The 26,376-nt window shown below is 40.4% G+C and overlaps 1 protein-coding gene across 1 annotated transcript in view; it reads right to left on the minus strand.

The window, feature by feature from the left end:
* The window catches only part of CHCHD3 (coiled-coil-helix-coiled-coil-helix domain containing 3), a 1,651,044-nt gene that overhangs the window by 366,221 nt on the left and 1,258,447 nt on the right, over positions 1–26,376 (minus strand). The window lies entirely within an intron of this gene.

Here is a 26,376-nt window from a genome sequence, read left to right on the forward strand (position 1 = left end):
GGAAAACTGGGGAAGAATGGCTAAGCTCAAAAAGGTTCTAGATCACTAGCCTAGTAACTTCCTATGATCACAGGATCTGCTAAATTGGGTAATGGCCAAGTATATTTACCCAATGCATCGCATACTGGTCAAAACTGTTCACTACAAGTGTGCATCTTTCATTCTAATGAGGTGCAGCAACACACAGCCAGTAATGTTAAACAATGGGTAACAGCATACATAGGTCTTTTCATGACAGTGAGGGGGCTTTGACCCCACCCCAAGGAGGACACTTCTAAAAGACATCAAATGCAACAGTTTCTTTTGAAACAGCATTAGTTTTCATGGTCTCAGACCCTGGCATTTGTACGTCACAAAAGTAACACATAAGTGGAAAGAAAGCGAAGATGTACTTTTTTGAAAAAAGAGCAGAGAAGAAAACAAGGAATGAAGTAACACTCTCTGGCTGACACAAGAACATAAATACAAAAAAACTTTCTCAGTCATCAAAGAAAAGAATGCTTTGACAACCACTGTAATTACAAACCACCAGCTTAGATGTTCAGTGACATTTACTAAACTACTACTCATTTACCAGATAGGAGGATGAAGCTATTGCAAAAAAAAAAAAAAAAAAAGTCACAACTCAGTCAAAATAATATGGAATGGTAACAAAAGTTTATTTATTAATTAATATTTGATTACTGGGAGTCTGACTGGGTAGGTTGCCCATTTTAAGTTGAGGCCCAGGGAGGAAATCTCCCAGGTATTATAAAAAAATTAAGAATAATTTTACAACCTCTAAAAATACAAAAACATCTACAGTGTAAACAATTATAACAAATTAGACATAATGTGAAACAATTGGTTAAGAATATATAGAATTCATTTGACAATGATTTAGTGTTGAAACGACAGCCAGTTTATATAGAAATTAAAGGTAAGTTAGTATAAAACAAGCAGGAGTTGCAATATTAAGTGAGAGAATAAACAGGGTTATGGTGTATTTATAAATTACAGTCACAGGAGAGACGTCTATTGAAGTAGGGAGAGTAAGAAGCGTAAGGTATGACTAGGTACTTGTTCATATTTAGGGATATAGTTTATCCAGGAGTTGAGAAAGAACAGATCCAGACTTTAGCTAGGAAGCCTTTCAGAAAAAAAAGTAAAATTAAAAATAATTAAAGTATAACACACAAATAATAAAATAAATATATACCTATAACACTACACACACACTTTATGAAAAAGAAATGCCAGAATCATACCAGTGCAGATTAAGAGAGCAAATGCACAGTAGTACAAAGCAACAATAGTCAGGAATGGAGGTGCAAAAGACATTATATATAAAAGCAACAAAAAAAATGACATGAGAGCCTTATATACAGAAACCAGTAATAGAGAGAAAAAGGTGGCATAAGAAAGTTAATCACATGAAAGATTAAAAGGTCTACCAGGCACCAGAGTTCTATTCATAAACACGAGAATGGCACAGTCAGTCATATAAAACTTGGAGCTGTAAAGATAATACATCAATGAGGTGCACAGAAACAATGAAAAGGATTAAGAGGGACAGAATGAGGAAAGAGAATGTTTGAATTTTTAAAAATGCATTTTTATTTAAGTTCAAGAACTATATCCAAGCAGTAAAATGCAGTTGGACAAGCTAAAAAAAGGCTACTTAATGTGTTCTTAAAGATTCAACAATGAGCTAGCAGATGAACAAAGCAGGCCCAAGAATCTCTGTAGGACCAATACTAGACCTAGGTCCTAGGAGAACAATATTCCTCACTAGAGCAAAGTCTTCTTGCGCTAATGCTGAACAATGGTCAAGAAAATACAAATGTATGTATTTTCAGCATGTTTTGGGGAGTCATACAGCTCTTTTAGTTATAACATGATGATGCTGATAATTGGAAACAGTAATATTTACACAGAGCGGCATTCATAAAACCAGTTTACTATGAAACAGACCACGTGCACCAAAGCCCTTTGGAATTCATAAAATTCATTGCACAACAAAGCAAAACTAAGTGTGCAAGTCTTGCTCCATTGTGCTCCACCAGTACCCTAAGCACCAACTAGATATGCACAGTAGTACACCTCCTCTAATCATATGCAATGGTCCCAACAGGGAAAACATGGGAGTCCAATGTGTGTTGCATCATGTGTGAGCATAGAAATCCCCTTCCCCTATTAGTATCCTGCTCAACAGACAGTCCAGAGCAACATACTAATGTTGACAAACCTCAACCCTGCCAATACCTCTGTTAAATGGCAGAAAACTCTGTACTGGTTAACAGATTCTCCTATGGTGCAGTTAAACCTGCAACCATGCACCCAATACCTTGTCCTGCCACCACACTGTAATACTGGACAGCTTGCACAGAATCCAATGTCCTCATTACCATAATATGGTAATGACCTCAGTCTCCTGTCATGCCTATTGACTTTGATTTCTTTATGCATTATAGTCAGGCATGATGGCAGACCACAATGGAGAGGTGTAAAGCAACTTGTAAAGGAACACTATATGCCTTACCAGGTAGCTACACATACCTAACTGACAAGGTAAAGCAAGGCAGGGCATTCAGTACCTGTACACTTTGCTAACTGACAAGGTCAAGCAAGGCAGGGTATTCAGTACCTACACACACTGCTAACTGACAAGGTAAAGCAAGACAGGGCATTCAATACCTGCACACTCTGCTAACTGACAAGGTAAAGCAAGGCAGGGCATTTCGTATCTGCACACTATGCTAACTGACAAGGTAAAGCAAGGCAGGGCATTCCGTACCTGCACACACTGCTAACTGACAAGGTAAAGCAAGGCAGGGCATTCTGTACCTGCACACTCTGCTAAATGACAAGGTAAAGCAAGGCAGGGCATTCAGTACCTGCACACTCTGCATGAAAAGAGACATAGAGGAGCTCTCTGATTATGTAGCCCAGGCAGGTATGACCAAAACCCTGAGCAGTATCCATCTTCTTCACCAAGAATGATGCCAAACATAGAGACAAGACTTTATCAATTTAACAATTGGCTTAATGTCTCAGTCATTCAAAGGGGATCTGTGTCTGGTCTACGACATGTCACCCCTGATTTCCGGATATTGGCTAAGGCTCTCCACCCACCCCATATTATTTTTTTTTTTTAGCTCATTCTAAAAAAACCACCTACCCTAGAAAAGAAAACAAAAAAGAAATTGAGGGGCTCAATGCATGCCAATGCAAGTCTAAATCAAAATGCACTTTTCTGAGGCCCTCTCAGTATGGAGAACATCGATGAGTGTGCTGTAAACTGAAAACCTGGTTCAAAACCTGAGAGCACCACTGGCAGACTTTTTACCACTATTTAGGTTTTACGCCCTCATCCCAAACCACTCCAAAAAAAGGGGTGTATCCACAAACAGGGAGGATATCCATATTCAGGGTGGATACTCACACCTCAGGGTTGTGCATCCAGGCATCCAAACAACTAAACAAAAAAAACAACTCTACAAAGGCAAGCTCATGCTACAGGCCACCCCTCTCGGACAAAATGCTCCACACCGGAAGTATATCCCTCTTGGTGAGAAGAACTTCTCTAAAACAAACTTCACACTACTCAAGACTGGTGTGGTATCCTTCAGGCCCCCTGAGTCAGGGAACCAACCACAACCCTGGCGGAAGCCTTACAAATGCCTGATCATTATTAGTAAAAATTTACGAGCACTCATAAAATCAACTAAGGCCAATTTTGAGAGAAAAAATGCATGGATCAAAAGGACAATCATAAGGCCTTTTTTCAGCTAAGTAGGAACTGACATTGCCAACATACTGGCAGAGGTTCAGTCAGTGCTTTCTCACCCCCTCTCCCCTAAGAGAGATCCCTATCAGCCGAGTGTAGCCTCCCCTCTCAATCAAATCGAGGTAGGATACGTGCCCAGGAGAGTGCGTCGGCAACTGTGGTGACCCGACCCAGTTTGGCTTTGTCAAGGGAAGATCATGCCTTTGAAAGACTTCGACTTCTTCAAATAGTCACCAAGGCCATTGATGAGGGAAAGGCAGTCCATAGCCTACCCCTTGAGAAAACCAGCTTAAAAAATGTAAAACATAATGTCACAAGATGGGTTGCAAACTGGCTTAAGGACAGAACCCACAGGGTTAGGCGCTGTGTCAGACTCAAGCGGGTCACAGTGGTGTCCCACCACAGGGAGGTCTCCTAGCCCCCTATTGTTTGGCATCTACTTCAAGTACAGGCCAACATGGGATACCCTTCGGGAAAAAAGGTAGTAACCCTAAGCTACCATATATAGGCAATCCACTACTAAGCACAGAAGTTATCAGGGACCTGGGGACCCAGGTTGACAGTGGCCTTTCTTTTTCTTCACATTGCAAGACCTTCTACATTGCCCACCTGATCATGAAGGATCATCCAGAGATCTCTGTGTGGTCATCTGTTCCCTACTCTTCACTTATCAAGACCAAATGATCGAGTACCATCATCCGGGATGAGAAACTCCAGCTCTATTCAGTCGCGATACCGTCTGCTCAGAGGTGACATGTGCTGACAATACAAGGCCATGTAGAGCAAGCGACTTAAACCTTTACGGATATAAATAGGGCGTGACGGAGGGAGGGATAGAGATTTCAGACTCAGACTATCCTGCTGAGAATAAATCTAGACCTGTGGATGCAGATAGCCTAGTATAAACCTATGAACCTATGAACCTATGCCTCATACCACTTAGCTGTGTAGCACTCTCCGGCTACATGACACTGCCTTACATTCCAAGAATGGGCGCACCAAGTAAGTGAAGGTCTAGCAGGCACTGGCGTGACAAGTACTATTCTTAAACATAACAATGGAACTGTATGGTGCTGGGTATAAGCACACGTCACAGACAGCCCCAAATGACATAATGGATATCATATACAACATACACTTAAGCACCCGTATACTACAAATACCATGGCTCAACAATACAATCATTTGTAGGTCAAGTGGATCCTGCTGAAATGAGAACAGCAGATATAGGCACTTTATTTACAGTATACATTTATCACTGACTACAACAGTGCTTCATTAATGATAGATATCTGGAATCTTTCCTAAAATACCTTAATGGTTTCAAAATCATCAGTCGAAGCTGTTAATTAAAATGTCTACAGGAAGTGCTGGAGCTAGTATAGTAGCAAAACAATGAGTTGTTTGATTATTATCAAAAATAGCTTCTTAATCATTCACAATACATTAGTTGGAAGAAAACATTTTAAGCCTTTTATGTATTACATTTTCAAGTCAAAACCAATAATTAAGTTTAAAAAGGTGTGTATGTACACATGTTAAAATACTACATCTAAAAGTAATTATAGTAATAATATATTAACATAATGCATATATAACATACAATTGTCAGCATAAGCTTGTCTATGAAAACAAGTCTTCAAAGATATCAACAGGAGCTCTAAATATGGACATGAACTAAGCATCTCTAGTTTCAGAGCTAGGAATAAGTACGGACTCTTTCTGATGAAGAAACAGTATTACAAGAAAGAGAATTTAAGCATGTGGTAAGGGGATCATTAATAAATGAAGTATACAGTTTTAAAAAACAATGTTCTAGAACATCAAAAGGAAAGCAATCATATTCAGGCATCTTAACTAATAAGTCACACACTGTTTTTGTTGTGATTTTCTTAAAATGAAAAGTAGGAATGCAACAGCTTTCAGAGTTCTGAGAACAAATTAAAGGTTCATCTGAAGGCAGGCTATCAGTAGCCTGTTCAATTCTACTCTGAATAGTTTGCCACAGATCTGGCATCAGTAATACAAGTAACAGAGAAACCAGAGGTAACCATACTATTGTTGACCTCTTAGCACAAGAAATCTAGACAAAGCCAAAGGGGACAAAGGCCAAAAGAACAGGGCCAAATTTTAAATCTTGCTCTGATAAACACAGAAAGTTACTAGAATAAAAGGTTTTGCGCTATCTGCATTTCCGGAAGGATATAAAGTCTGAAACTCAAATGTGTCACTATTTAGGAAATTCAATCCTTACTGGTATACGAGAAAACAACACATTTTATGAGGAACAGAACAAAAATATGAAGCACTGGACATTCAGTGAAAATATGAACATTTGAGAGGTATGGAGGTAAATGAATCATGTTCACAAAGAACTGGTAAAATAATTATGTCTTCCTAGAACTCATGGTTTACAAACTGGGAAGCAATGGACTCTTACCTAGTTATTATAAAACCTGGCTTTATCACATCCAAGTGTTTTTTAACGTGTTACCATTTACTGGTGTCGAGATGCATCCAACTTCTGTGACAACCCCATGAACATCCACCACCATCCATGAAGTTTACTAGGCAAGTAGGGAATGGAGGCAGACTCCAAAGCCTTACTTCTGCATCTCTATCACACACACACACACACACACACACACACACACACACACACACACACGATCCCTGCAAGAGCACCTACACACAAATTGAAGTCACCTACCACATTATCTTTCGTAATATTAACATTACAGAGTAACATTAAATTGCTTTTACTCAATCACATGAATTAACGTGTTTAAAAAAATGAATATAATACTAAAAGGTGGTCGAAAACAAATAAGAAAAGTGTGTAGAGTACTCCTATTTAATATAAACTTCAGTAGTGCCATAGGCAATTACAGAGGACAAACAAAGAAAGGGCGCTTTTTTTTGTGGGGGGGGGATTATTACGCTTTATCTCACACAATGGCTAGGCCTATCCTTTCCTACAAAAGATGAGAGGAAAGCTGTATTTAGCTAACAAAGACTGTATAATGGCCGCAGTATCAGGACTGTGAATAGATAACCATTCTCACACGCCTAATTTCTACCTCATGGAACAACAGAGAGCTGTAACTAGCAAGATAAGAACATAGAATTTTAAACTTGTGATACATAGCACTCAGAGAAAACTGAGGAAGGATAGACAGGTTCAACAATAGGGCAAAGAGAGAGTGAAGGTGGTAACTATCATCTGCACTGGGGTACAATGGGGAAAAATCCCTAAGCAGCGCAAAACAAACTTCTCAGGACAGAAGAAGCTAGAGAGGTCAAAAAGACAACACACATAAGGATGAATCTTGCAGCATAGATGACTTAAATGAAGCTCAGGTCTTGAAGTCTAAGTCGAATCAATAATGCTTAGCTAAGATATGCAATGAAAACCAAGGGGCTATAGCACAAATTTTGAAGATGAAAATAGCAGCAACCCTTATAAGTTGAGTCTCCCTCGAATGTACTGGCAAATGGATGATTAGCTGACCCACAACATTATTTAGCACTGCTAACAATCCACTTGGGAAACATTTTTACTTAGTAATTGTGATCCCTCCTTAGGCAACACAGAACAAGAAATTGTAAATATTTCCGAGTATATGCACACCTGCAAGAAAATAATAATAAAAAAAACAGTGGACACCCCCAGGAATAACACTGTGGGGGGATGGACTAGTTTAAGGAAAACTCGGAAAATGCATTGAGGAGAAAACAAAGGTTAGTCTTAAAAGATGTATGGGGCTTGTGAAAGATCAAGCTGAGTTTTCTGCAAATAAGGATCTACAGCTCTGAAAACTAGCATGCAGCAGTAATGGCCACCAAGACTAAGGTTCTTCAAGAGATTAATTTCACATCCAGTAAGCCAAGTGGTTTAAAAAAGCAGACAGGAAAAATGTAATTATAATATTCAAACTCCAGTGAGGAATCAGCTTTTAATGCATGCCCTCAAACTACAGTTGTGTATAAATGTAGATGTTCGAGTGTATTCACTGTTGCAGTCATTACATTTGGGTTATCTGCTTGCAGTAGCCCTCAGTCGGCCTGATTAACAAAGTCTCGGGTCCTGCGTCGGTTGCTGTCCCTTCTTCCATGACATCAGGTCATCAGAGGTATAAAACATGCAGCTGACGCCATTATATCAGTTTTTCTTGCCCCGGATGTCAGGTGCCCCCCTAATGGGAAGCAATTAAATCTGAAATACAAGGATATACCTCTAACAAAAAAGCAAATACACCAAAACTTTTAAGCATAGTAAATGAGAGTAGAGGTACAGCCAAAAGAATCAGGGGGCTGGAGGGAGGGTAACCAGGACTGCAACAGTGAATACACTCGAACATCTATATTTATGGTAAGTGTACACAACTGTACTATGTTCTTCGTGTTTCACTGTTGCAATCATTACATTTGAGTAGATTCCAAAAGCTAAGGTTGGGAGGAGGAATTTAAATAGCTGTAAGGCCCTGCAAGACTGCAGTGGCAAAACCAGCTCTGGATTTAGAGAAAATTGGCAAATGATAATGCTTGGTGAAAGTATGTACATAACTCCAGGTAGCAGCTTCTAGGATGTCCACTGTAGGGACGCCCCTGAGAAAGGCTGTAGAGATAGATGCAGCCCTGGTTGAATGGGGTCTGATGCCCTGTGGGATAGGTTTTCCATGGTGCTTATAGCAGAAATGAATGCAGTGGCCTATCCATTTTGAAATGGTTTGCTTTGAAATAGCTTTCCCCTATGTCCCTGCAGCAAATGCCACCAGCAGTTGTTCAGATTTCCTTTGAGGTTTAGTCCTGTCCAAGTAGAATCTAAGTTGTCTGTGCACATCTAAGGATTGCAGTATCCATTCCCCTTTGTTCTGTGGGTTAAGAAAGAAGGCAGGCAAATGAATGGACTGATTAAGAGCAACACTGGATACCACCTTGGGCATGAAGGAGGGACTGATTCTGAGGGACACCCTGTCCGCATGAAAGATGATGAAAGGCTCCACTGCCATAAGGGCCTGTAACTTAGATACCCTTCTCGCAGTAGTGATTGCTAAAAGGAAAGCTGTTTTCCAGGAAAGGAATTTTAAATCTGCAGTAGCAGCTGGCTCGAAAAGAGGAAGAGTGAGTTTCTCTAAGACAAAGTTAAGGTCCCAGGATGGAGTTGGAGCTCTCCATTTTTGGCCCCTCTGAGGAAAGTACAGTTGTTTACACTTACCATAAATGTAGATGTTCGAGTGTATTCACTGTTGCAGTCATTACATTTGGGTAGTCTGCTGGCAGGTTGCCCTCAGTCAGCCTGAATAACAAAGTCTTGGGTCCTGCGTCAGTTGCTGTCTCCTCTTTCAAGACGTCAGGTCGTCAGGGTTATAAAACATGCAGCCGACGCAATTTTAATCAGTTTTTCTTGCCCCAGATGTCAGGTGCCCCCCAAATGGGAAGCAAAAATATATATATATAACTATAAATATATACATGCAATTTAGAACACATAAAATGTACCTTCAACTAAAAGCAAATACACCACAAAGGCTTTTGAGCATAGTGAAGGAAAGAAGAGGTATAGAAAAGGGGGTTGGCGGGTGGGTAACCCGGACTGCAGCAGTGAATACACTCGAACATCTACATTTATTATAAGTGTACACAACTGTACTATGTTCTTCGTGTTTCACTGTTGCAGTCATTACATTTGAGTAGAATCCCAAAGCTATGGATGGGAGGATGGAATTAAACAGCATTAGGAGCAGCTAAAAGGCCCTGCAGGACTGCAGTGGCAAAGCCTGCCCTGGATTTAGAAAAGAGAGGTAAATGGTAATGCTTTGTGAATATATGAACTGAGCTCCAAGTAGAAGCTTCTAGAATGTCTCTGGTAGGAACCCCTCTGAGAAAAGCTGCTGAAGTAGAAGCAGCCCTGGTGGAATGGGATCTGATCCCCTTGGGCACAGGTTTACCATGGTGCAAGTAGCAGAAACGAACACAATGGCTTATCCATTTAGAAATAGTCTGCTTTGATATAGCCTTCCCCTCTGATCCTGCAGCGAATGCCACCAGTAGTTGCTCAGACTTTCTTAGAGATTTTGGCCTGTTTAAGTAAAATCTTAGTTGTCTGTGTACATCCAGTGAATGCATAATCCGCTCCCCCTTGTTCTGCAGATCTGGAAAAAAAGTAGGCGGGTGAATGCTCTGGTTAAGAGCCACACTAGATACCACCTTAGGCATAAAAGAAGGATTGGTCCTGAGGGCCACCCTGTCCAGATAAAAGATAATGAAAGGCTCCACTGCCATGAGAGCCTGCAGTTCTGAAACCCTTCTAGCTAAAGTGACTGCCAAAAGAAAGGCTGTTTTCCAAGAGAGGAATTTTATATCCGCAGTAGCTGCGGGTTCAAAAAAAAATAGAGTGAGTTTTTCCAGCACAAAACTGAGGTCCCATGCAGGAGTGGGCGCTCTCCTGGGAGGCCTTAAATTTTTGGCTCCTCTGAGGTACTGTTTTAGCAGGGGATGAGAAAAGAGGGGTGGCTCTGTGTTGTAATGAGCCAAGATGGCAGAGGCATAGATTTTTATTGAAGAAAAAGATAGGCCCTTGTGAAGCATCTCAGTTAAGTATTGCAAAATCTGAGGAATAGTGGGCTTTGCTGTGTCTATTCCTTGTGCTTGGTTCCAAGCACAGAATCTCTTCCATTTATCAGCATAAGATTTTCTAGTACTAGGCCTTCTGTCCTCCAAAATGACATCCATCACAGGTTTACTGAGAGATGTGGTTGATGAAATTAGTTGATTAGTCATGCTGCAAGATTCAGAGTTTGGAGCTGAGTGTTTAGAATTTGATAGTTCTGCTGAGACAATAGGTGAGGTGTTTGAGGCAAGTACCACGGAGGAAAGTGTGACATATTCCTTAGAAGCGGGTACCAGTGTTGGCGAGGCCAGTCCAGAGCAATTAGCATCATTTTTGGTTTTTCCTGTCTGACTTTTAGTACGACCTTGGGGAGTAGAGGCAGAGGGGGAAAGGCATAGACTGATATTTTTTTCCCGCTGAAGGATAGAGCATCTACTTTCCATACTTTTTTGTGATGAGCTCTTCTGCAGAATTTGTCCAACTGATAGTTTTGGGGGGAGGCAGACAGATCTATGTCCGGGCTCCCCCATTTTCGTGTTAACATGCTGAAGATTTGTGGGTCCAGTTTCCATTCGTGTGGGTCCATAAGATTACTGCTTAGATCTTCTGCCAGAGAATTTTGCTTTCCTGGCAGGTATTGAGCTTGAAGATGTATTTGGTAAGTCAAGGCTGTGTTCCACAAGGCCATGGCTAGTCTAAAAAGGGGGGTAGGAGTGGGTACCCCCCTGCTTGTTTATGTACCACATAACTGTGGTGCTGTCCATCTTTATCAGTAGTTGTCCTGGATGAAGGAAGTCCCTGAAGGCTGTCAGAGCATTCTGTACAGCTAGCATTTCTTTCTGGTTGATATGTAGATGCATTTGGTTTGGGCTCCATTTGCCCTGAATGCATCTCCCTGCCAGATGGGCCCCCCCAAGCATAGTTTGATGCGTCTGTAGTTAGGGTTTGGGTGGCAGGGGGTAGAATGAATGACAGTCCCTTGTTTTGGTGACATGCCTCTGCCCACCAAAGAAACTCCTGTTGCAGGCAGAGAATGAGAGTAATCCTTGTTTCCATGCTTTGACAATGTTGACTTCATAAGCTTTTTAGGTACCATTGAAGTTTCCTCATATGCAGTCTCGCATATGGAATTAGTAGAATGCAGGATGCCATGAACCCCATTAGCCTGCAGAATTTGTCTTGCAGATAGCTGGGGTTTTGTTGCCACTTGTTTGAACTATGTTGTCAATTGAATTTGTTTGTCTGGCGTGAGGTAAGCCATCTGGGCAGTTGTATTCAAGCTTGCACCCAGGAATGTAATTATTTGAGAGGGTACCAGTTGTGATTTCTTTTCATATATGGTGTACCCTAGGCATGCTAGAAGCCTTTTTGCAAACACCAGATGCTGAAGAAGAGTGTCCTTGTCCTCTGCCTGAATGAGACAATCGTCCAGATATGGATAAATTTGAATGTTTCTTTGTCTGGGAAATGCAATTACTGGTACCAGGCACTTTGTAAAGTCCCTGGGCACAATAGATAAGCCAAAGGGCAGTGCAGAGAATTGGTAATGCAAAAAGCCTGCTTTGAAGAGGAGGTATCTTCTGCAAGATTCCCTTATTGGGTTATGCAGGTATGCCTCTTAAGTCTAGAGTTACCAACCAGGCATTCTTGCCTAGCATAGGCAGCAGCTGTTGTAAAGTCAGCATTTTGAAATTTAGAATGTCCAGAAACATATTTAGAATGGATAAGTCCAGAATTGGATGCCATGATTTGTCTTTTCTGGGTACCAGGAAAAGTCTTGAGTAAAATCCTTGTCCTTTTTCCTTTTCTGGCACTGGTTGAATGGCCCCCATATCCATGAGGGACATGACTTGTTTCTGGGCCTCTGTCCACTGATTTGGTGGCAGATCTGGCCATCCGTTTGGAATTGGCAACGTGTGGAAATGAAATCTGTACCCCTGTGATACTATGTTTAATACCCACTTGTCCTGAGTAATTAAATGCCAATTTTGAGCATGAGTTGCTAGTTTTCCCACCAAAGGGGCTGCCAAAAGATAAGTGCTTGGAAATGGCAGAGGAAAGTCACTGAGACTGTTTACTGTAGGGTTGTGCTTTACCTCCTGATTTGGAGGTGGAGGCACCCCATTGCTTTGACCTGTAAGATCCTTGAGATTGAAACCTGGAGCCTTTGGAGCATCTGGGTTTGCTCTGAATGGCTCTGTTGGACACAGGAAAGGACCAATTCTTAGTAGGCCAGTGTCTACTGAACCTGGGTGGCTGCACTTGCAAGAAATCTTTTACAGTTTGCATAGATTTAGCTTTGTCTTCCATCTTTTTTAAAACCTCTTCTGCCTTATTACTAAACAGAATGTCCTGCTGTAAAGGAGCATCCAGCAATTTAGCTTTAACATGATCAGGCAGATTTTGCTCCTTGAGCCAAGCATGCCTTCTTATCACAGATCCAGTTACAGCGGCCCTGCAAGAGGCCTACAGGGAATCAAAACCACATTGAAAAGTATACTTTCCAACCTGTTCTGCTGAATGCAATAAATCCTGTAACTCTATTTTCCACACAATCAGAAATCAACATAATTTTCTGTTTCAGTAAGCCCATAACATGCTGTTGATATTTAAGCATATGAAACCGGCAGTTTAAAGCCCTGATTGCCAAGTTTGCAGACGTATAAACCTTCTTTCCCCATCTATCCAGCACCCTGGAGTCTCTATCAGAAGGGGTAGGATTTTTGGCTGCAGAAGCCTTAACACCCTTGGGACCCTGAGAAATAGTTTCAGGGTCAGCAGCAGGATTTTTGAAAAGAAATTTGTGGGAGTCGGGAACCCTGTAATATCTGTCTGGCTTTATAGGAGCCGGAGGCAGGGAATCAGGAGCCGTGCTCGATTCCAATAAAACATCATCAACAATGTCTAATACAGGAGGTATTGCGAAAGGCCTATGCTGAGGAAGTAGAAGAAAATCCCTAAGCCTCTTTTTGGATTCTGAAAAGTCCTGACTCTCCCAATGAAAATGTTTCCTTAAAGTATGCAAAGTCTCCCCCATAACAGTAATCCTCAGGAGGAGAAGCAGAAGGGATGGATTCCTCCGCATCAGAGTCCTCATAAGGTGGAATAGAAAATTCCTGATCAGAAGAAATGGAAACCTGATCAAAAGATTCATAATCAGTGCCTTGCCTAGGCCTCTTAGCAGGGGGGGGACCCCTGATCAAGGTAATTAAATCCTCAGCCATTTTGATCTTTTGATTTTAGGCATAGGGGCCTGAGCAAGTGGCTCATGCGTCGGTTTTTTAGACATAGAAGTAGATTTTGGCCTTGTTTTTGATGATGGTGTCGGTTTAATATACAAATGTTGAGGCCTGAAAACACCCTCAGAAGCCGGTGCCTGATCAGCGGCTCTGGATTCACCCAAGGGAGAGACATACATGGGTTCAATACTTGCAGAATCTCGCGGCATACCAGACTCCAAATGGGTCTCGGTAGAGGCCTGCGACTCAAAAGTAGTGGGCATCAGGGGCTGCGAAAGCACCTCACTGAGTACCGGCGAACCGGCGACTGGCTTAGGAGAAGCTTTGTCGTCGGTTTTGGACCTCGACTGTCTCTCTCTTTTTCCTTGCGTTTTTTGTGCACTCCGGTAGTCAGACTGCTAACCTATAACATTTCAGGATAGTTAAATCCTGAACCAAAATATTTAGAAGCAAAAATATACCGATATTTAATAGTGCATTGGTTAAATTTAGCACAAAACCGACAGCAAGGCACTTTGTGATCAGACCCTAGGCAAGGAATACAGTAAAAATGAAAATCCTTATGAGGTATTTGCTTCCCACAAGAAATTAAATTATTAACTTTTACTGACATCAGTAAGGAGCAAGAAAAAGTTTCCCCAATGGGGTGCTTAGCTTTAGTTTGAAGACTTCGGTTCTGAAACTCGAAAATGAAAACTTCAGGAGTCGGCCGACAGGCACTTGCGAACTGCTTCTGCTTTGGGCACCGCGCGGCAAGAAAGACTGATTAAAATGGCATCGGCTGCATGTTTTATACCCCTAACGACCTACCGTCATGGAAGAGGAGACAGCAACCAACGCAGAACCCAAGACTTTGTTATTCAGGCCGACTGAGGGTAACCTGCCAGCAGATTACCCAAATGTAATGACTGCAACAGTGAAACACAAAGAACATCTGCTTGAGCAGTGGGTGAGAGAATAGGCGAGGCTCTGTGCTATAATGAGCTGAAATGGCTGAGGCATGAATTTTGATGGAGGAATAGAACAAGCCCTTATGAAGCATCTCAGTCAAATATTGTAGAATCTGAGGTAAATTGGGCACTGCTGCACTTATCCCTTGAGATTGATTCTAGATAGAAAATCTTTTCCATTTTGCAGCATAAGATTTTCTAGTACTAGGCCTCCTAAGCTCTAAAATGATATCCATCACTGATTTACTGAGGGGTGGTAAAGGAGAGATTAGGTAATTAGCCAGGCAGCTAGGTTCAGAGTTGCAGCTGAGGGTGCAGAATCTGTTTCTCCTGCTGAGACAACAGGGAAGCAATCTGAGGCAGGTGCCATGGGGCCAAGCATGACACATTGCGCAGGAGGGGGTATCAGTGGTTGGCGTGGCCAGTCTGGTGCAATTAAAATCGGCCTTGGCTTGTCCTGTTTGATCTTTAGTCGTACCTTGGAGAGCATAGGCAGAGGAGGAAAGGCATAAACAAGATAGGTTTTTCCAGCTGAAGGATAGAGCATCCACTTTCCAAGCTAGTTTGTGGGGGATCCTTGTGCAAAATTTGTCCAATTGATGGTTCTGGGGGAAGGTAAACAAGTTTATATCTGAGCTCCCTCATTTGCTTGTCAACATGTTGAAAATCCTTGGTTCCAGTTTCCACTCGTGTGGGTCCATGAGGTTTCTGCTTAGTCCATCTGCCAGTGTATTTAGTTTTCCTGGCAGGAATCGAGCTTGTAGATTCACTTGGTAGCTCAAGGCTGTGTTCCACAATGCCATGGCTAGTCTGCAGAGAGGGTAAGAGTGTGTACCCCCATGCCTGTTTATGTACCACATGACCATGGTGTTGTCTCTGTCTTTACCATTAGATGTCCTGGAAAAATGTGGTCCTTAAAGGCTGTCAGAGCATTCTGTACAGATAACATTTCCTTTTGATTTATGTGTAGGTGCATTTGACCTGAATGTACTTCCCTGCCAGGTGAGCCCCCTATTTATAGTCTGATGCATCTGTTGTTAAGGTCTGGGCGGCAGGGAGTAGTGTGAAGGTAGTCCCTTGTTTTGGTGGCAGGCCTCTGCCCACCAAAGGAACTCTAGGCGTAGGCAAGGTATGATAGGAATCATAGCTTCTACAGCCTGTGAATGTTGACACCATAGGCTTTTGAGATACCATCGCAGTTTCCTCATATGCAGCCTTGCATATGGAATTAGAAGAATGCAGGAGGCCATGAACCCCAAGGCTTGCAGTATTTGCCTTGCAGATAACTGGGGTTTTGTGGCCACTTGTTTGAAATAGGTTGTCAAATGAGTCCTTTTCTCTGGCTTGAGGAAAGCCATCTGAGAAGTTGTATTCAGGCTTGCTCACAGGAATATAATTTGTTGACAGGGTACCAGGCGTGATTTCTTTTTGTTTATGGTGTACCCCAGACAAGTTAGTACCCTTTGAACAAAGGCCAGATGATTCAAAAGTACGTCCTGGCTTTCTGCCTGAATTAGACAATTGTTCAGGTATGGATATATTTGAATATTTCTTTGCCTGCAGAATGCAATGACTAGAGCTAGGCACTTTGTGTATACCCTGGGTGCAGTACATAAGCCAAAGGGCAGTGCAGAGAACTGACAGTGCATGTAGCCTGCTTTGAAGCGTATGTATCTTCTGCAAGACTCCCTGACAGGGATGTGCCGCTATGCTTAAGTCTAGTGTTGCCAACCATGCATCTTTGCCTAGCATAGGAAGCAGCTGGTGAAGAGTCAGCAACTTGAATTTTGGAATCACCAGAAAGGAATTCAAAGTAGAAAGGTCCAGGATAAGATGCCATGTATTGCCTTTTCTAGGTACCAGAAAAAGTCTCAAATAGATACCTTGTCCCTTTTCCTCTTCTGGTACCAAATGAATAGCTCCCATGCTTAAGAGAGAGAGTACTTGATTTTGAGCCTCTGCCCACTGATTTGAGGGTAGTTCTGGCCACCCGCTTGGTGTTGGTAAGGTGTGGAAGTGAAATCTGTATCGTTGGGACACTATATTTAAAACCCATTTGTCCTGGGTAATGAGTTCCCAGCTTTTAGCCTGCAGACCAATCTTTCCGCCTAAAGGAGCATTCAGTTGGGAAGTGCTTGGAAGTTTTAAAAGCAAGTTATTAAGACAGTTTTCCATGGGGGGAGTCTTACTACTCCCTGATTTGGGTGCGGAAACCCCCCACTGCTTAGTCTAGTGTGTCCCCTAGGACTGAAACCTGAGGTTTCTGCTGTGTCTGGGTTTGGCTTGAGAAGACCTGGAAGGGGCTGGAAAGGACCAATTCTTAGAGGGTCAGTGCCTACCAAATCTAGGAGGCTGAACTTGTAAGTTTGCATAGATTTAGCTTTATCTTCCATCTTTTTAAGAACTTACTCAGTCTTGTTGCCAAATAGGAGGTCCTGATTTAAGGAAGCATCCAACAATTTAGCTTTAACATGATCAGGCAAAGATTGCTCCTTAAGCCAAGCCATGCCTTCTGAGCACAGACCCAGTAACAGCAGCCCTGCAAGAGGCCTCTAATGAATCAAATCCACATTGCAAAGCATGTTTTCCAACCTGTTCAGCAGAATGCATTAAATCCTGTAATTCTTTATTTTGCGCACAGTCAGGAATCAACAACATTTTCTGTTTAAGCAATACAATAACATGTTGCTGATACTTTAACATATGAAACTGATGGTTTAAAGCCCTAATGGCCAAGATTGCAAAGTGCAAACCTTCTTACCCCATCTATCCAGTGCCCTGGAGTCTCTATCAGAAGGAGTAGGATTTTTAGCAGTAGAAGCCTTAATGTCCTTGGGTCCCTGTGAAATGGTCTCTGGATCCGCAATAGGATATTTAAAAAGGAACTTGTGTGAATCAGGAACCCTGTAATATCGGTCAGGTTTTCTGGGAGCAGGAGGCAAAGAATCAGGGGCCAGACTAGATTCTGAAAAAGCATCATCAACAATGTCTAGGACAGGAGGAATAGCTAAAGGCCTTTGCTGAGGCAGGAGTAAGAAATCTCTAAGCCTCTTTTTTGAATCAGAAAAATCCTGGCTTTCCCAAAGGAAATGCTCCCTTAGAGTATGTAAGGTTTCACCAAAAAAAAATCCTCTGGAGGGGAAGCAGAGGGAATAGAGTCCTCTGCATCACAATCCTCAAAAGTAGACAAGGGCAAATCCAGATCATCAGAAGAATCAGAAAAATCAGAATCCTGGTCAGAAGATTCATAAACAACTTCAGTCCTAGGTCTCGTAGAAGGGGGGAGGTTGGCTTCCTCTAATTAGAGTTATAAGATCTTCAGCCATTCTTATCATTTGTTTTTTAGGCATAGAGGCCTGAGCGTCGTTTTTTTAGGCATGGTTCGAGACTTTGGCCTAAATGAAGAAGGAGGTGACGTTTTAATATGCAAGTCTGTAGGCCTGAATACACCTTCAGAAGCCAGTGCCTGCACAGTGGCTCCGGTCCCATCCAAGGTAGAGACATCCGCAGGTTCCATAGTTGAAGCATCTTGCAGCATATTGGACTCTGAAAGGGTCTCAGTAGAGGCCTGTGAATCAGACATAGCAAGTATCAGGGGCTGCGAAAGCACCTCACTGAGTAGCGGCGAACTGGCGACTGGCTTAGGAGAAGCGTCGTCGGCAGTTTTGGACCTCGGCGGCCTGTCTCGTCATTATCTTTGCATTTTTTCGAAATCCCGGTAGTCGGATGGCTAACCGACGACATTTCTGGATAATTAAACCGAGAACCAAAATATTTAGAGGCAAAAATATACCGACGACGGATAGTGCGCTGCTTAAATAAAGCACAAAATAGACAGCAAGGTACATCGTGGTCAGGGCCTAGGCAAAGAATACAATACGATTGAAAATCTTTATGAGGTATTTTCTTTCCACAAGTAATGCAATTATTAACTTTTACTGACATCTGAAAGGAGCAAGAAAAAGTTTCCCCAAACAGGGTACTTGGCTTTAGTTGAAGACTTCGGTTCTGAAACTCGAAAATGAAAACTTCAGGAGTCTGACAACCGGCACTTGCGAACTGCTTCTGCTTCGGGCACAGCAAGAAAGACTGATGTAATGGCGTCGGCTGCATGTTTTATGCCCCTGAAGACCTGACGTCATGGAAGAAGGGACAGCAACCGACGCAGGGTCCAAGACTTTGTTAATCAGGCCGACTGAGGGCTACTGCAAGCAGATAACCCAAATGTAATGACTGCAACAGTGAAACACGAAGTACATCTGCTCACATTAACTATAGAACAACACAGGCCACGCCAACATCAAGTGTGTCCATGATAGGCCAAAAAAACAAGAAATGTATGTTCAAACTTTGAGGAGAAAAAAATGTATTTCATCCAAATAGAGAATGACTTCTACTTACAGTACTTATTCCAAATGTAGGTTTCCTAATCACCACCAAACCCTCAAAGACTTCAGCTAAAATGGGGACTTCTAAGATTGCTTCACACCAATCAATAAGCTGATTACAGCTATACATTCAGGTAAAATTAATTTACTAGCCACTACATATACTGCCTGGTTACCACCAAAGAAGAAATTTGGAAAAAGTAACAGAAAATCAACAAGAAAAGAAGAAAAAATCTTGCTGGGAAGAACTGTGCAGCTGTTCAACAAAAAGCAATTTAATGTTTCAGCTTTAGTACAGGAAATGGTTTCCAGTAATTTATGTGAAAAAAAAAACAATAGACCAAATGTACTCAGAGGTGTTAAGGAATATATAACAAAGAACAAAAGGCTTGAAAAATAGAAGAAGCTTTAACTAGTTAAGAAAAACTGATAAAATTACAAAAATTCAGGAGGTTGAAATGAAGAAAATGCTGGCCGATAATGAGGCTTTTCAAGGACAGACATTTAAAAAATATGGAATTAAAAGACAGAGCACACAGAGAAAACCTGAAAGTTTCTGCTGTGTTAGAGAAAATGGCAGGAATAGACAGCACTAATCTTATGAAAGTACACAGAGTGTTTGCTCCAAATTTGGCTAGGAGAAATCAGCCAAGACATATATTAGTGAAGATTCAATCAAAGCAGCAGAAATAGATGATTCTGACAACAGAAATGAAGCATGTTTATCCCAGCAATATGAATGTTGAGAGGCAGGTGTTAAATTCAAGTTGCTATATCAAGTAGTTTTCAGAATCTTTTTCAAGTAAAATCAAAGTCATGTTTGGATGAAGAACAAGCTGAAGTGGATGCATTACTGGAGTGAATGACTGTTAAAAAGAAAGAAAACATATTTATAATGTATAGTGCATTAAAATGAGAAATGTTAACTTTTGTTTCCTTTTTATGTACGTGTACCTATGTGATGCCCCTGCACTGGCCCAGTAATCAAGGAGCCTCAATCCTCACCACTAACACCGTGAGGGACGTGCACATTGGGAGGATGACAAGTACACACACAGAGTAAAGTACAGTTTCCCTTAAGAGCACACATAGATCACAGTCACTCTGGGGCTGTCTTTTCCCCTCTTTTTCCAGATCCCCAATAAGACTCCCCACTGGCACAGCTATAGGGTTAAGATCTCAGCTGAGTGGTCAAGTCAAAACCTCCAGCACCCTTTCTGTTCAACCAGTGCTTCGTGTCCCTGCCCAAGTTGCTGACACACACTTTGAGATTTGATTTATATACAAACACACACAGACTCCTGGGGAAGGCTGGCACAGGTTCACTAACTATGCCCCTTCTTCCCAGACTATACACAGTAGTACCACCTGCCACCAATCACTCTTATCAGCTACTCTAAGGCCCTTACAAAGGGTGACCAATTCTACTGTGCAATGTTACTATTATCCAAATGAAGCGTGTCTAAGACCTTAAGGCTATTTAAGAGTGGCGTGTACATGCAAGTACTCTAAGAGCTTAAATATCTCTAAACAAAACCAGCCACAATTAAAACGTTTAAATATATTTAATAATAAAAAGCACAAGACAATACTTAACTTACAGTGACAGCAGAGTTCAGAATCATAGGAAATACTTTAAAATAACATTGCAGGACAGTTTCACATAAATACAGAAAACATCTAGACTGATATTAATATTTTCCTAACTATCTCTAAGAGAAATACTATGATCTAAGTCTTACTTACAAATACAGGCAAATGCATGTGCTGAATGGATGTTTACAGGTCCAATACAAGATACAAAATGCCCACACTTTTCTCTCTGAGATAGTTCTTAAGTTATTAAACATTTCTGCTGGGTCATCCCAGATTACATAATTCTTGTCAACTATGCTTTTAGTTTCCAGACCAACAGGAACTTAAAATATAACAGCTCAGCGTCAATAATACTTACCTCTTAGAAGCTGACACTTATCTCTCAGAAACTTGCCTGGAACTGGAAATTGTAAACCTTTTACCTTGGAAACCTGTAATTATTTCTGTTTCCAGACAATAGAACACATTTCTAGCTGCAGAGATTTTGTCTTAGCTGAGAAACTTACTTTATAGCATATTGGAAAACTCTACTTATTTTTTTGCAAGTTAACTCTGTATATTCCAGCCTTTACCATCAACATACATTTGCATAGGCATGTAGTTTATGCACATTTCTGCTCATTTCCAGCAGGGTGCACTGTGGTTACAATCATGAAGCTCAGTACAGAACATATAGTTTTCTTACATTTCTAAGGCAAGCATACAAATCATATTACTATTCACAAATGACAGAATTATTTACACAACTCTAGCTGGCTGTGCTGGCAGCCTTCACAGCCTATGTCTTGCATGATAAATTAACAAAGATGTTTTAAAAGGGTTCAAAATAATACCACCTGCAAATAAACTGAACTTTTCTGGATTACTATACAGTTAGAGTCATCAGTTTGCAAGACCCTTATTTTCTTTACTAATGGTTCTAAACACAAAGCAAACAAAGAGGGGAAAAGAACACCTCTGCTAGGATCCTTTGTTCAAACAAAACTTGCATGAGAGAAACCCTTTCTACTTTAATTCTAGCCTCTGACCTTTCACATATTCTCCTTATTAACCTTATTATCCTATCAGGGAATGCAAATGCTTCCATTACCCTACTCATAAATTCCCAGCTAACTTTATCAAATGCTTTCTCTGCATCAAGACCCACCTACAACACTGTTATTTTCTCACATTCTGGTTTACTCTGGATCACTGTTGTTCTAAAATGTTGTCAAATGTTTGTCTCCCCTCCCCAAAACCACACTAATATACGCCTATTATTTTTATTAGAACTTTGTTACTCTCTTAGCTAGTATAGAAATAAAAACTTTATAATAATGATTTAAAATTGAAATGGATCTATATGAATCTTTGTCTCTGAGGGATCATTATCCTCTTTGGGTAACTCGGCTACCACAGCTTTCTTCCAATATACTGATGCTTCCCCCTTTAAAATATGGTTAAACAAAACTTTCCAAGATCTTTATCACTTTCTTCCTTCCAAACTTTCAAAGGAATACTGTCTGTTCCTGGAAACTCTTGTTGACTGCTTATATATCAGTTTTTATCTAATCTCTTCCTGCATTAACTATTAATTTTTGAGCATCATCTTCCTCTACCACTGGCATTAAGACTTCCATAAATATCTTCATTTGGGCCTTTTCTTTGTTTACACATAATTCTTTATACTAATGTTCAGAAATTTCCAAAATATTTCTAATACCTCTATAGGATCGCAGGTATTTTTCCTGCCATAGGCTCTCTAAGTTTGGTGAAAACTATTTCTACTTTCTATTGCCCAAGTTGTACTAAAAGGTTTTGTGTTCTGGAGTTATCTTCAAAAAATAATGGCTTAGCTACCTTTATGAACTCAATCATATAATCCACATACTCCTCTATTTCCCTTTAGTACTATGCTGTGATTTACTATTACAACTTTGAAACCCATAGTCCTGAGGTCATAATATCAAAAGACCAAAATGCTGAAGACCAAGATCAAACTCCTGGACTAGTGCCCCTGCAGGACCCACATTAGTACTCGTTCCTGGTTATACACCCCATCAGGTCCCATATTAGTACTCATTACTGCATTCACAGTGGTAGGGGAATTCAGTATTCAAGATTTTTAGACATTGTGGTCTTCAGCATTTTGGTATTTTCTGATTATGGTCTCAGTATTATGGGTTTCAAGACTGTGGGCCTTAACAGTACAATAGTAAACCCTCTGTAGTTGTTCCTCTTCATGTTTTGTGAGATTCCCCATATTCTACGATACTTTTTACCTATACAAGTCTCTCTAAATAATTTCTAAAACTTAATTCCCATATCTCTCCCTCTTTTATTTATACTGCATGTTTAAACTCCATGTTCATTTTATCCCACTCTCTACCTACCCCTTTTGAAAAAAATATATCCTCCCTAATAACTCTGATTAATTTCCACTACCCATTCCATAAATTCCTCTCTTTTTAATGGGTAGGTTGGAAAGCACCACATTCCCATTTTTACTTCATTATTCTGTATCTTTGTCTTAGTTTTTTTTTTTTTTTTTTTTAATCTGTGCATGATCTGAAATAGTTACTGGATGGGTATCAAAGCTTTCAACTGAATACACACGTTGCTGTGAAACAATTTAAATCCAGTTTAGCCTATTTATTGCACCTTGGGAAACAGTGTTAATTCTGAGTTCCAACTACTGAATTCACATCTTCCATATCAAATATTTCCATATATTCCTTCAGAAATCTACTCTGCTTTGTTCAATTTCCCATCTAGGACTCCCTGATACATCCTCACTATTGCAAATAAAGTTCTAGTCCCTCATCCATAAAAATAGTTCTTGCTAAAAAGCTGATTATTTCTCCCAAAATTTTTTTAAGCTCCACAGTACTTGGTGAAATACAAGCCAATATAATCCTTCTCACTTGCCATTAGCCCCTTACTACCACAAACCAACCATTACTGCTTTTTTTCTCCTTTTTATCACTACGGGGGTTTTTCTAGCAATTAATATTACTACTCTTGTTTTCCTTTGTCCCTGACATTCTGCTAAATGTCCAACCTGAAATCCTTTCTTTGTCAAATTCACATCCTCACTTCTATACAAATTTGCCTCCTGCAATATTGCTATTTTTAACCTACATTTCTTAACATAATGCAGTGGTCTCCGATATCTATCATTACTTGTAAGGGAAGTTGACATAATGGTTCAGATATTTGCCTTACAGACACAAGGTGCAGGGTTTGATTCTCACATGGGTTAATTGGCTACGCTTAAGATAGCCCACAACGGCAGTTAGCCTATGAACCTATTTATCCCATCACATTTGCATTCCAGAATAATATGGACAGACGTACTCCTACCCATTACATGTGATAGTTACTTTGAATATATATTTCCAACTTTTGGCTTAAGTGCACATACTGACATTTGGCAGACAGGTGTTTTATGCAGTTGTTTATCTGTCTTAACCTATGCCATTTTTTTCAAGACTTTTTTGCTTTAATAAAAGCACTTGAACAAAAAGATAAATTCCCATCCCATTTTTAACTTAAAACAAACATGGAAAACTATGAACATTTTCAACAAATTAAATTTACGCCATCAGAAAAAAGCAGTTACTCATGCTAAAGTGCATGTTATAGCCTGTGGTGCCATTTCCACTGATTGCTGAGAATTCATTTATTATTTCTGTTCCCCTACCAGATTAGAAAATAAAGCTTGCATATTTTCAGTAAACATTAATATTTAGCCCTACGAAAAAGTGCACTGGCTACCTTTAAATAAACAAACTAAATTGTGCAGTTTCATTAAGTGCATTAACATATTAAAGCTGCTGGGAAGGTCACCACTTTTTGCTTCCCAACATTTCAAACTATATTTTTACTAAATTGCTTGCCACTGTATCTTTATTATATTTCTCTCAGCAAAGAGTGTTCAGAATTCTCAAGATTACTTGGTTGTTCTTGCAGACAGCTTGTCTCCAAGTAAATAAAAAAGAAAGAAAAAAAAAACAACCAACAGCTTTTCAGATGTACGAAGGGATCTTTGTAAACTTCATTCAGAACACAATAATCATCTGGTCAACTGCCTGCAACTACAAATTTCTCATCTCCTACAGCATTTGTTAATGGGGGAAAGTTAATAACGTTACTGATGCAAGAAATGTATAATTTTTCATGCCTTTCGTAATTCTGTCATATTTTAAAGCCTTTTTTCTTACAAAACCTTCTGTATAGCTTAAACCAAGGACAATTTTTGCCAAGCTGTTAATTTAACAGGTTGGCAAGTAAGCAATTGTTTCACAAGTCTGTAGTATGGTAATACAATATAATCAGACTTTGCCCCTAAACTGTCTAACTCACCTCCTGCAGGCATATGAATATTAAAGCCACATATACAGCAGGGGTACATTAGACTCGCATGCTTAGAAGCTATTTTTCTCAAAGAGTGGCTTTAAACCAGCTTTTGTTTATTTATTTAAAAAAAAAAATTTACAAGCACAAGGATGCAGGTGAACACTTTTTAATGTAATGTAAACGTTGGCTTCACCACCTTAAACATGACCTTTAGGGAAGTTCACTTAGACACAAGGCTTACATTCTTAGGGGCTGGGAATACAATTGCACTCTTTTCTCAAATTATAAGTCATAAATGGTATGGGGGAGCTGGGGTTGTGAAAATGGTTAAGGTGTTTACCTCAAAGACACAAGTTACAGGGTTTGATTCTCAGCTTTGAGGGAAATTGACTAGGCTAAAAATGGCTCCCGAGGGCAATTAGCCTAGTGCTTCACTTATGAACCTATAAGTAGATGTAATACAGTGTTATGGCTAAGTGGCATAATATACAGTTATCTAAGTTAAGTAAAATTAACTTTCTCAAAACTGATTTCTCAGTGGATATTTGTTCATTAGGAATTCCCTTTACTCCCAAAACTATAGTTAGTTTTCCAGATTAAGTTAACTTGGGGGAAGGGTATGATATCCACATTTCATTGATTTTTATTCCCCATTCTGGCTGCAATCTGAGTAAGTTTTACCAACCTTTGCCTTATAATGTATGTATTTCATAAGTTCATAGATAAATACTAGATTAGCTGCTCTTGTAGATCATTTTAAGCCTAGCCAATTTCCCTTGGCGAGGATCAAGCCCTGTACCTTTTGCCTGTGAGGTAAACACCCTAACCACTATGCCAATCCCCAACCATAGCAATGTCTTCTAATCTAGAATGCCGTGACATTCTATCATGTTATCATTACGGATACATAATGTGGCAGAAGTATAACCTGTTTGCTAACTCTTAACAGTCTGTTTTCTCTGTCATTATGAAAATTATTGGACCCCCTGGAACCAGACTAGGCCTTGGACTCGCCAAAAATATGACACTGATGGTTCTTTCACTAGATTTTATATAGAACTTTTTGATGTGGCTCCTCTATGTGTAAGGAATTTTTCTCTGTAGTAGTACATAGATTTATCCCTTCTTAAAAAAAAAGTGTTTACTCTTAAGCTTTGTTTCCCAAATAGGACATCTTTTTTTGGGATGGGAGGCAATGTCTCATGGCCAGCATCATATCTGATGGAAGAATGGCTCTGACTCATACATGCCAGATACTCTTCTCTCACTTCAGAATAAGAAGATCCTTTGTGAGAGAGAGCCTTTTCTGCTTTTGGGTGGGATATCCCATAGTGGTGGTAAAGTACAATATGTAAGTGACAGGATAGTTCTCTGCACAGCTACAGAATATACTTCGGCAAACCTCTGATGAACTACAAAGAAACCAAACATGTGCGTGCTGGGAAAGGAGAAAGGTCCACTAATTGTATGTAGAGGCATGAAA

Source organism: Protopterus annectens, chromosome 11.part0, assembly GCF_019279795.1.
Source record: "Protopterus annectens isolate FY-2018-M chromosome 11.part0, PAN1.0, whole genome shotgun sequence".
In the NCBI taxonomy this organism is placed as follows: domain Eukaryota; kingdom Metazoa; phylum Chordata; order Ceratodontiformes; family Protopteridae; genus Protopterus; species Protopterus annectens.